This window comes from Elaeis guineensis, chromosome 9 (assembly GCF_000442705.2).
Source record: "Elaeis guineensis isolate ETL-2024a chromosome 9, EG11, whole genome shotgun sequence".
NCBI classification, from domain to species: Eukaryota; Viridiplantae; Streptophyta; class Magnoliopsida; order Arecales; family Arecaceae; genus Elaeis; species Elaeis guineensis.
The window spans coordinates 19,986,026-19,998,190 of record NC_026001.2 but is presented as its reverse complement, the minus strand read 5'-3'; the positions used below and the strand labels follow the sequence as shown (position 1 = coordinate 19,998,190).

The window sequence follows — 12,165 nt, the reverse complement described above, 5'->3', positions numbered from 1 at the left end:
TTGAGAAAGAGAAGGATGAGGAAGGATTTGGCAAAGCTAAATAGAAAAAGGATGGATAGAGATAGGCCAGACTGTAGAGCAATAATGGAATGAGAGAGTTGTCACAACTAAGAATATATTTGAAACATTATTGTTTGTTTTACTGGAGTTGCATAAAATATGTGATTTTTGTCTTTGCATTCACTAAGATAGTTTATATATATAAGAGTACAAAACTTCAGGGAATCAGATTCCCATGATTTTAGTGCAAAAAAATAAGCAATCACTACATCCATTTATTGGAACAGCGACACTGTTTTATAGACATACTTAAAAATTATCGGTAATTTAAATTTTAATGATAAAAAAATATTTAATGGACCCTGTACAACTACGACATATAATTGACATGTGCTGCTAAAAGACAATGACACTTATTTTTCAAATAAAAAATCCTCCCACACACTTCAATGAGTAGAATTTAACTTAGCACGAGATTTTTTTTGTGAAAAAAGACAATCGAAGTAATGCTATCGTTGAATTTCTTATATAAAATTTAAAAGAAAAAAAAAAACTTCCCACCATTAGAATGCCAAATTGCTGCTCTTCCTCTGCCCTTCTCATGATCTTGGGAGCCAAATGCAGTTTGAGAGGGAAGGCATAGGAGACGAGGAGGGAGGTGTTTGCTAAAAGGAGTCCGTCAATGGCTAAATGGATGGCTAAAGCTCCTCCATCTCTCCCACTTTCTTCTTCGACCATCTCATCATGATAGTCCATGGAATTCTCGAAAGGCGAGCATTCTTGTGATTCTTTTCTTTAGATTTTTTCTTTTTATTGATTCATGAAAATCTAAGCTTGATTCATGATTCTTAATTTGATTTGTCTGAAAAAAAAGGATCTTGATTGGTTCACTTATTTAGTATTTTTTGATAGAAAAGGTTATTTTATGTAGAATGATATTTTGGATTCTATACTATTACTTTATTTTTCATACTTGCAAATTAGGAAATTGTAATTTCTATAATTCTCGTTAAGATTGTTATTGTTTGGAGGATAATGGATGGAAGTATGGGATATATATGCATTCTTTCACTAATCCTTTTCTCTTTTTTTTTTTGATAAGGCAGTTTATTCAAATAAGTCTTGTATGAATACAATCAAGAAAATTAGAAAATAAAATATCCCGAAGTCATCCTAGAACAACACCCCCACGGTCCAGAGAGTTTTTCTAGTGTGTTCAGCTACAAAAGATGATATCCAATCAGCCACCAAGTTTACCTCGTGAAAGACATGCCTGATAATTAGTGTAGTACACCCTCCCAGCAACCTTGCAGCATCATGCACAAAGGGATGGGTGACTCTGCCATGAGTATATCTCTACAGTCATATTACCACCATAGCCGAATCACTCTCTACAACAAGCTGGGTTGCCCCTAAAATTTACCTGGCGAAAATGATCCCCGCCCAATCCGCATGGAGCTCCATCTTCGAGACTAAGGGTTTCAAGAGATGGAGTCCCCCAGCCACCACAAATAAAGAACCAGATCCCCGTATGACAAAACCAGCCCCACGAGACCTACCTCTGACACTCCCATCGAAGTTGACTTTCAGTTGCAATGAAGGAGGGGGCTCCCAGGGGATGAACACTTGATGGGTCACTACATAAGTAGGGTGGGAGCTCTAGGTCTCTGAAGGCCTGGCCGTCACTTTGATGATCTTCGCTACTATAACCAAGGCTCTCTCAAAAATAATCCTTGCTGAAAACTATCTGGAATTGAAAATCAGGTTGTTCTTGGCCAACCAAATGTGAAGAGCTAGGTAGACCACACGAAACCCTGCCATCCTGGTCTGGTCATCTCCGATGTTGTGCTGCAGGAACTTTAAAAAAATCTAAGTAGAGTTCTCCACCTATGCAACCTGCAAATTCAACCCAGCTAAGGACTAGATTGCTATCGCTCTCGGCACCTGAAGAGAGTGCGCTCAATCTCACAGCAAGGGCACTCCAACTAGATATCCATGTCTCGACCTCGTAAGAGAAATTTGGTAAGGAGCCAGTGCCATGCCATCTTCCAAAGAAATAAGCTCATCTTTAGATGCACTCCAATCCTCCAAATCTATCCGAGATCTCTGTGTCAACTAGCCTCACTCTGATAAATCTGATAAAGATCTGCCATCACAATCCTTAGAGTACAGGGGCGATCCCAAATCCTAACATCCAGATTATTGAAGATGGGAGTCGCAAAGGATAGCTCCCACTCTCTCAGCTGTCCGTCAAGTAGCCGAGGCACTATTGCCAAATCCCACCCCCACCATTAGTATGACGAAGATCAGCCACTCTCACAGCCATCACCTCTACACTATCGAAGGTTGGCTACTGCAGAACGGTAAATCTCCAATCCAAATATCATGAAGGATCCTCACACTATACCCTTCTCCCAATAACCATCTCATCTGGGAGAGGACATCATGTGCATAAGCGTAGATCTCTCGCATAAAAAGGAGGTGCCGTGCCTCGGATAGGCCTCACCCCTTCAGACAATGAATCATACCTGACCAACATGATGAAGCTCCATAGAGAATCCGAATTGAGAAGAAGCGGAGCTACATACCTCATAATTAGGGCCTCCCTCCTTGTAGCTAAGGAAGGAATGCCCAGACCACCCTCCTATCGAGGTTGGAAAACCACATCCCATGCAAGCAAGTTAACCCCTTCCCCTCCTCTCAGATAGGATCCCCATAAAAATCTGTGAAAGTGTCGATCCAACCTCACCACCATGACTCTAGGAATAATTGTATGTGAAAGTAAGTAAATAGGAATGAAACTCAGAATGGACCTCACCAGGATAACTCACCCCATCATAGATAGTGCACGGGCCTACCATCCCTCCAACCACTCTTGCAATATCATCTACTCCACTTCCACACACTCCATCCTCAGTCTGTGCCCGATGATAGGGATGCCCAGATACAGTAAGGTCCCACTGTACTCATCAATCCCAAAAATATGCTTGATCATAAGCCATAGCTGGGCCGGTGTCCTTAGACTAAACACCATCAGTCTGACACAACACCGCATAATACTCCTCTAAAATCCTTCAGAGGCCAATCGCATTTCGGATAAAAGCCCTGTCAAGCAGCAAGCAATCATCTGTGAAGGGAAGGTGCGAGATCAGTTGGGCTTAGGGTGTTGGCAAATAGGGATCTAAGATTGGCCCCTAGATTGCGGCACGAATAGCTCATGAAAGAGTATCAGCACATATAATAAATAGATATGGGATAGAGGACAACCTTGGCATAGTCTGACCCTAGAATAGAAGAATCTGAAGGTGTCCCATTGAAAAAGATGGCAAAGGAAGATCTCCGAACACAAGCTAATATTCAGCCAATCTAGGTGGGGTGGAAGCCAAAATTCATTAAGGTTCTCTCCAGAAATTTCAGCTCATGTGATTATAAGCTCGTTCTATATCAAGCTTAATCGCTATGAGCCCTCAACGGGGAGTAGCTCACCGAAGGTTGTGCATGAACTCCTGGGCAATAAGAATATTATTGGAGATACTGCATCTTTTTACAAACACCTCCTATTTTGGATAGATCAGTTGAGAAAGAATGGACTTCATCCTACACACCATTAGTTTAGCACAGATTTTATAAAGACTAGTACATAAGCTGCTTGGCCCAAAGTGAATAGGCTCTGAGTTATATGACTTTTTGGGACCTGAGCAATGAATGTTTGCTTCCAAGCACTTGGCATCTGACTAGTGGCAAAAAACTCTTACACCACCATAATAACCTCAGTCTGAATGATCAGCCAGTATCTCTGAAGAAGAGCGAGGACAAACCATTCGGGTTCGGGGCTTTATCCTCTGCCATGGTCCAAAGAGCCCTTCGCACCTCTTCATGGAAATATCCTCCACCAGATGCCTATTCTATTGCTTCAAGACCACCACCCCAGGAGTGGGGTGTCAGTCCAGTCCCCTCCCAATGGCACCATCCATCGGGATCTAAAAAATTGGACAACCTCCTATCTAATCTCCTCCTCAGTGGTCATCCATTGCCCCATTGTATCTCTAATCACCCTAATCCGATTCTGTTGCCCAGCTATGCAACCCAAGAGGGGGGGTGAATTGGGTTTCTAAAAATTTTAAGCTTCACTTATGACTTGTGAGAAGTGTTTGACAAACAAAATAAATAGGGAGAGTAGAATTAATTTAAGGCTAATAGCAAGAGCAAGAATGCAAGAGAGTAATGAAGAGATAAAGAAGAGCAATTAGGCACACACCAAACAAAAGGATTTATAGTGGTTCGGTGCCAACCTTGCACCTACATCCACTCCCAAGCTCCTACTTGGAATTCCAATCCACTAAACTTGTATTCAACCCGAATACAAAATCGGAAACTCCGACTCTAGCTATCCCAAGCTAGACCACTTATTTTCGGGTACAAGCCAACCCTATACACTCCGATTCAAGGTTCGGATCAACCTTCCTTATTTTGAAACCCCTCCAAAACAAAATCAATCACTCAAACTGAGTATAACAATTTATAGCACAATTAAGACAAAGAAAAGCTCCTTCAATGAGCGAATATAACTTTAAATACACTTTACTTAAAAGAAGAAGATCCTTTTTGGATTTCCTCAAGGTGGATGGAGACTTGAAAGTGTTCTTGAGAAGTTGGTGAGCTTGGATTGAAGGCTTCTTGAAAGATTTGAATGAGCACTTGCTTAGGACTGAAACGTTGGCTTGAAATCTCTTTTTCAAAATCTCTCTCTTTGAATCCTCTCTTTTTCCTCTTTTTGTTCTTCTTTTGTTCTCCTTTTTCTTATTGTTGATTTCCACATTTTTGTCCCTTTTATAGCTTTAAAAATAGTGGAAAACTTTCTAGGCTGAAAAAGAGCCGTTAGACTGAATTAAAAGAGCATTAAGAGCATTTAAAATGGGTTAAAAACTAGCCATTGCGAAAAATCCGTCACAGGGTCGACTCATGGGTCGACTCATACCTGGGGGTTGACTCATGGGTCGACCTCTGTGAAAAACATCACAGAAACGAGCAGGATCCGAGGTTCTGTAAAACTGGCAAAAAGACCCGCAGAGGTCGACTCATGAGTCGACTCATGCCTTGGGGGTGACTCATTGAGTCGACTCACTGGGAGTGCCAAGACAGTGCCGGTCAGGATTTTAGCGTGCCAGTCATCTCATGTGCTATGAGTCGACTCATGATTTTCAATCATGCATATCTTTCAAAGTACAAGTCCAAAATCAATAAAATTTTCACCATTGGATCACAAATCTTTTGTTCTATCATTTGATACTATCAAATCAGAGTTTTGATAAAATTATAATTTTGCCCCTGAAGAGCAATAAGTCTTTTTCAAGTGAAAATTATTGGTACCCCTTCAACTGCTTTGTAATCATCAAAATCAATCTAAGAAGCAACAATCTCCCCCTTTTTGATGATGACAAAACACTTGAACAATAGCATCTATGTGAATCAATGATCATGAATTTCAAAGGAATGAAATGCATTATAGGTAGTTTGAAGATAAATAGGAGATTTACTACCAACTCATAAGTGTATTTGCTTGAAAAGAAGATTGATTCTTTTGGCATGTGATACATGTGCCCATTTGCATAAATAATTTGCCTATTGCTTAATGATTTGAAAATTTGCTCATTTGATTATGTGATTTTGGTATCAGAGTAGAAAATTTATTTTTGTTTTCAGAGCAAAGCAGAATTTACCTTATGATTTGAGAATTGCGTGTTTGAAAATATCTCATTTATTCATTTGCTTGTTCTTCAAATTTCTTGGCATCTTGAAAATTTGCTCATTCTCATTTGATTATTTAGTTTTAGTATCAGAGTAAGTTTAACAATTAAGTGTATTATTACATGTCTAAGAATTAATTGTAAGGTATATCAGAGCATGTCAAATTTTAAGATGTATCAGAGCATGTCTAATTTTAAAGCATATCAGAGCATGTCTAAGAAGTAATCTTAAAGGTTGCTCATTTGCTTTGCTTAGCAATTGGTATCAGAGCAATTCATTCATTTTGTTAGCAATCTTGTTAATTTCTCCCAATTCACTCATTTTATCATTAAGTTTTGTATTTATCTCTCTTATTTATCTCTCTTTTGATACTTTTGCTTAGCAATTCACTCATTATATTTTTAAGTCATTTAATAATCTTGCTTTTGATACTTTTCTTTAATTTCTCTCCTTTTTGACATCATCAAACATTGTTAACTCCTCCTCTTTTTTTGAATACATTCTCTCTTTAGTGTTTCTTCAAACTTCTTGTGCTAATCATTAATGTTTACTCCCCCTGAATACAGCAATCATAAAATAAAATATGCCATTGAGTACCATAGATATGAATTAGCAACAAAGAGAAGATATATAATCAAGAGATGATTGATACCATTACAAAGAGTAGATATATAATTAAAAGATGATTAAAACCATAGTTGTTTCAATACATATTTCATAATATAAAAGTCAACTAGTTAACATCATTACATGGCCCAAAATGACAGATCCTAGAAAGAACAATAGACATGACTAAACAACAAGGATCTAGTAGTGCTCATGACTCTATGGATCGAAATCAGATGTATCAGAGATGGGGTGGGGAGATGATGGATCACGACCAGGAGCTCGTCCTCTACCCCGTCTGCCTCTGCCACGAGTGGAGGTGCTGGCATGAGTAGGTGGGCGAGATGATCCTGGAGGCTGAGAACGTTCAGAGGTCAAAGACTGGACTGCAAGAGAGAGCCTGATGGAATCAAGAACGTTCAGAGCTCTTGAAACAGATTGAAGTAGTGCAGTGAACTGTGTAGAAGCATGCTCACTAGAGCCTCTGATTTCTCTCCTCAAGAACTCATAACCACCCTCCAATGCACCTCTGAGCCTGCCAGCCTCTGTAGTAAGGTCTGTGACCTCAATAGTGGACTCCTGTGGCTGAGGATGGGCCAAAGCTAAGACTTGCCCCTGCAAGTCAAGTACTCTCCCAGTCAGTCTCAAAATGCAATCCTCGAGTTGCTGAATCCGAACTGACTGATCTGTGATCATCTGAAATACAGTGGAGATATGGGGGATCAAGGTCTGATCAGATGTATCCAATAAAGTGGATCCCGATGCAAATGTAGAAGTGCTCCACTGACGAGAAAGCAAGGAAGCCACACGCTGAAAATCTGCTCAATCTGATCATCAGCCAATCTGTACTCTGAGGGAGGTGCTCTACTGTCTGGCTGCTGAACTGGTGTGTGCCTTCTAGTGAACTCTGAAGGGCCAGCCTCTGGGTCTGAAATAAACTGGATATCTGGAGATGCTGCCCTGAAGTCATGGAGAGGAGATGAGGGACCTTCTTCCTCAGCTCTATCCTCAACTCTATCCTCAGCTCTCTCCTCAGCTCTTTCTTCTGTACCCTTGATCCAACCACCATCAATTCTAGTGAATTCCATGCGGTGCAGAGTGTGTTGGTTGATGGTGTCTGCGTGAGAAAGCCTAGCAGTTGCCTCCCCCTCAAAACTGACTCCAAACCTCTGAAAACCAGTGTGAGGGCCATACCAAAAGGCAGATGTGCCTTGGATCTATTCAGTGTTTCTCTCATGGCCTCAATCATTAAAGCAGGGAGGTTTAAGGGGGTTTGAGTGATCACATGAAACATTATACATATGTCTCGGCCAGAAAGGAGGTCATGTCTACCACTTCTCGGAGGAAAAGCTTTGTCACTAATTGATGTAAAATTCTCATTTCAATTGACAAGATTTTGGCTTCTAATTTACTTAGACTTCCCGAGTAGGTTCCTCCTAAAATTACATTGATCCCTCTTCCTTCACTGGAAGTTCCAAGTTAGAATATCCCTCACAGGGCAAATGTAGAATCTCTCCCAAAATAATAGGATCTAAGCAGATATCAATACCCTTAAAGTAGAAGTCACTGTTCCATTGCCATAGTGCAGATTTAGATAAAATCTCTAACCAAGTCTACATAAGTAACTTCCTTGAGAGAACAGTAAAATTCCCAACCTTGATTTTTGATTTTGACCCAAAGGAGAAACCCTCTTTTTCAAAAAACCTGAAGTCCACATTCTTGCCGGTTTCTACCTTTCTGTCAGAGAGAGATTTTGCTAGGGCTAAGGGGAGACTGAGAGGGACCTGGTGCAGACACTGAAGCCGGAATGGGAGCAGAAGTGGTCTGAGAAGCTTGCCTTTTTCTGCGGACGCCTTCTTCCAGCGCACGGACTGATTTCCTTCTTTGAGGGAGTTTCATCTTTGGGGCCATTCTTCACCACAAGAGCCGGCAGAGAGACTCGAAGATCAAATGGGTGAGGAGGAGGGTTACTAGAGAGTGGAAAGGGATTTTGGCTGAGAGGAAAGATGATTTAGAGAAGAATGGTGGAAGCTAGGGCACGCTCCAACCACTTCAATCAAGGGAGAAAGATGCGAGAAGCTCCTTTCTCAAGAGATGATTTGAGGTGGAGATGAGAAGGAGAATGATCTTGGGCTAAATCCTTGGTTTTGGAGAGAACGAAGATGAGGACGACGAGTCTTGGAGGGACGAAGACGAAGAAGAAGAATGACTTGGCTCATGAACGGGCTTTAAGTTAAAAAGAAAAGAGCCCGTGGGAAGTTGGCAATAATTTCAAGTATGCCATTGGGTCGACCCTAGGGGGTCGACTCATGAATCACAAAAATTCAGAAAAAAATATGAATAAATTCCGAAAAAATTTAAAATTTTGGGAGAAGAATTTTTGCTCAATGACAAGTTGTGAGAATGATAATCTTGAGCTTTTAGGTCTAAGAGAGATGATAGAAATTGAGCTCAAAAATATTTTGACATCGATTTCTTGAAATTGGAGAAACATTTAGGCAAAAGGATCAAGAATTCCTAGATTTCTCCTAATTTCACAAATCTATCCTCACTAAGGGCCTTTGTAAAGATATCAGCTAATTGATTTTCAGTGCAAAATATTCAAGAATTATATTTTTTTTTGAACATGTTCTCTTATAAAATGATGTCTTATTTCAATATGTTTAGACCTTGAATGTTGAATTGGATTTTTAGATAGATTTATGGCACTTGTGTTGTCACATCTTATTGGTGTTTCATTAAGTTTGATATCAAAGTCTTGAGTTGTTGCTTAATCCACAAGATTTGAGCACAACAACTTTCGGCTGCAATGTATTCGGCCTCAGCCGTAGACAGTGCTACCGAATTTTGTTTCTTGCTAAACCAGGAGATTAGGTTAACTCCAAAAATTGGCAAGTTCCACTAGTGCTTTTTTTGTCTAATCTACATCCAGCAAAATCAGCATCTGAATATCCTATTAAGTCAATTAGTGAGTCCTTAGAGTACCATAATCCTAGATTTGAGTACCATTTAAATATCTAAGATTTTTTAACAGCATTCAAGTGAGATTCTTTAGGATTAGATTGAAATCTAGCACATAAACAAATACTAAACATGATATCAGGCCTACTTGCAGTTAAATATAATAGAGAGCCAATCATACCTCTATAGTATTTTAAGTCTACAATTTACCTTCATCATCCTTGTCAAGCTTACATGAGGGGCTCATGGGTGTGCCAATTGGTTTGGAGTTCTCCATTCCAAATCTTTTGAGTAGTTCTTTGGTGTACTTGCTTTGGGTGATGGAGATTCCTCTTTTGTTTGTTTGATTTGGAGTCTGAGGAAAAAGGTAAGTTCTCCCATCATGCTCATCTCGAACTCCCCCTGCATGAGCTTAGCAAAGTCTTGACAAAGAGATTCATTAGTAGACCCAAAAATTATGTCATCAACATAAATTTATATAACTAACATATCAATTTGATTTCTTTTAATAAAGAGGGTTGTGTCTACATTACCTCTTGAAAAACCATTATTTAGCAAGAATTTGCTTAGCCTATCATACCAAGCTCTAGGTGCTTGTTTTAATCCATATAGAGCTTTATTTAATTTAAAAATATGATTAGGAAAAGCATGATTTTCAAATCTGGGGGTTGTTCTACATAGACTTCTTCACAATATATCCATTCAAAAATGCACTTTTGACATCCATTTGAAATAATTTAAATTTCATAAAGCAAGCATATGCAAGTAGAAGTCTAATGGCTCTAATCTAGCAACAGGTGCAAAGGTCTCATCAAAATCAATCCCTTCTTCTTGATTATAACCTTTAGCAACCAACCTTGCTTTATTTCTTATTATATTTTCATGTTCATCTAATTTATTCCTAAAGACCCATTTTGTGCCAATTATTGAATAATTTTTAGGTCTTGATACTAAAGTCCAAACATTATTTCTTTCAAATTGATTAAGTTCCTCTTGCATTGCATTAATCCAATTATAATCATTTTCAGCTTCTTCAATAGTTTTTGGTTCAAGATGAGATACAAAAGCACAATGATTAAATACATCTCTAAGTGAAGAATGAGTTTTTACCCCATGCATAGGATACCAATAATTAGCTCCTTAGGGTGATTGTGAACATACCTCCATTCTTTGGGTAGATCATTTGTACCTTGAGGTTGTTCTTATGTTCTTCACCTCCCTCATCTTTTTGTCTTCATGTTCCTTATCTCTTGAATTGTTGAATCTTTCAGAGTGATCTCCTTCATTCCTTCTATAAGAGGATCTATACCGATGATCTTTCCTTTGCTATTGTCTCCAAAGGTGACCATCTCTCCATCCTTAGCATCAAAGTGATGAATTGGGATTCATTACCAGTCATGTGTCTCGAGCATCCACTGTCAAGATACTATTTTCTGTTTTCTCCTTGGGATGCTAGACACACCTCATTTTCGTGTGCCATAAGGCACAGGTTGGCTTGTTCGGTTGAGTTTTCTTCATCGGAGCTTGAGTCATCACTCGCACTCCAAGTAGCCATCATGACCTTCTTTTTGTACTTCTTGGACCTTTCTTCAGCTGAGGGCATTCAGATTTGAAGTGTCCCAGCTTCTTGCATTCATAGCAATAACGGGTTGGTCTTTCTCTTTTTCTTTGCTCTGCTCCCTTTTGTGAATGGCCTATTCCTTATCCCCTGTTTCTTTTCCTCAAAAATTTCTTGAATCTTCGGGTAATGAGTGCCATCTCTTCATCTGTTCTTCATCTTCAGTGTCATCAGTTTCTTCATCTGGTGGAGCTGTGGATTTGAGGGCAATGGTTCTTTTCTTTTTGACTTCTTCCTCTTGATGTTACTTCATGCTTAGTTCATGAGTCATCAATGATCCTAGAAGCTCTTCCAAGGGTAGAATGTTCAAGTCCTTAGCTTCTTGAATGGCAGTCACTTTGGCTTCCCAAGTTCTTGGTAAGGACCTGAGAATCTTTCTTACAAGCTCACTGTTAGTATAGGACTTGCCAAGACTCTTTAAACCATTAATAATATCAGTAAAGCGAGTAAACATGTCAGTTATGGACTCATCATGCTCCATTTTAAACAATTCATATTTATGCACAAGCATATTGATTTTAGACTCCTTTACTTGATTGGTTCCCTCATGGGTTACTTCTAACCTATCCCATATTTCTTTAGCAGATGAGCAGGTAGAGATGCGATTAAATTCGTTAGCATCAAGAGCACAATAAAGAACATTCATTGCTTTAGCATTTAATTGGGCATCTTCTTATCAACCTCATCCCATTCTTTCTCGGATTTGGTGATTCCTCACCATCTATAATTTTAATGGGTGTGTGAGGACCGTTCACTATGATACTCCATATATCATAGTCGAGTGCTTGAATGAATATTTTCATCCGAGCTTTCCAATAGGTGTAATTAGACCCATTAAAAAGTGAGGTCAGTTGGTGGATTGCCCCTCGGCTAGAGATGTGCTGATATGGGTTGCCATAGATTTTGGCTCTTTGATTGTTTAGATCAAAGAAGGGCTAGAGCACCGGGCTCTGATACCACTTGTTGCCCAGCTATGCAACCCAAGAGGGGGGGGCGAATTGGGTTTCTAAAAATTTTAAGCTTCACTTATGACTTGTGAGAAGTGTTTGACAAAGCTAAATAAATAGGGAGAGTAGAATTAATTTAAGGCTAATAGCAAGAGCAAGAATGCAAGAGAGTAATGAAGAGATAAAGAAGAACAATTAGGCACACACCAAAAAAAAGATTTATAGTGGTTCGGTGCCAACCTTACATCTACATCCACTCCCCAAGCTCCTACTTGAGAATTCAAT

At 39.4% G+C, this 12,165-nt stretch overlaps 1 protein-coding gene across 1 annotated transcript in view; it reads left to right on the top strand.

Moving 5' to 3' along the window:
• The first annotated feature begins 558 nt into the window (after nucleotides 1–558).
• The window catches only part of LOC105051354 (uncharacterized), a 50,439-nt gene continuing 38,832 nt past the window's right edge, over nucleotides 559–12,165 (top strand). Inside the window, exon 1 of the mRNA XM_073243514.1 lies at nucleotides 559–770. The gene's annotated coding sequence lies outside the window, so the exon portion shown is untranslated. The remainder of the gene's footprint in view (nucleotides 771–12,165) is intronic.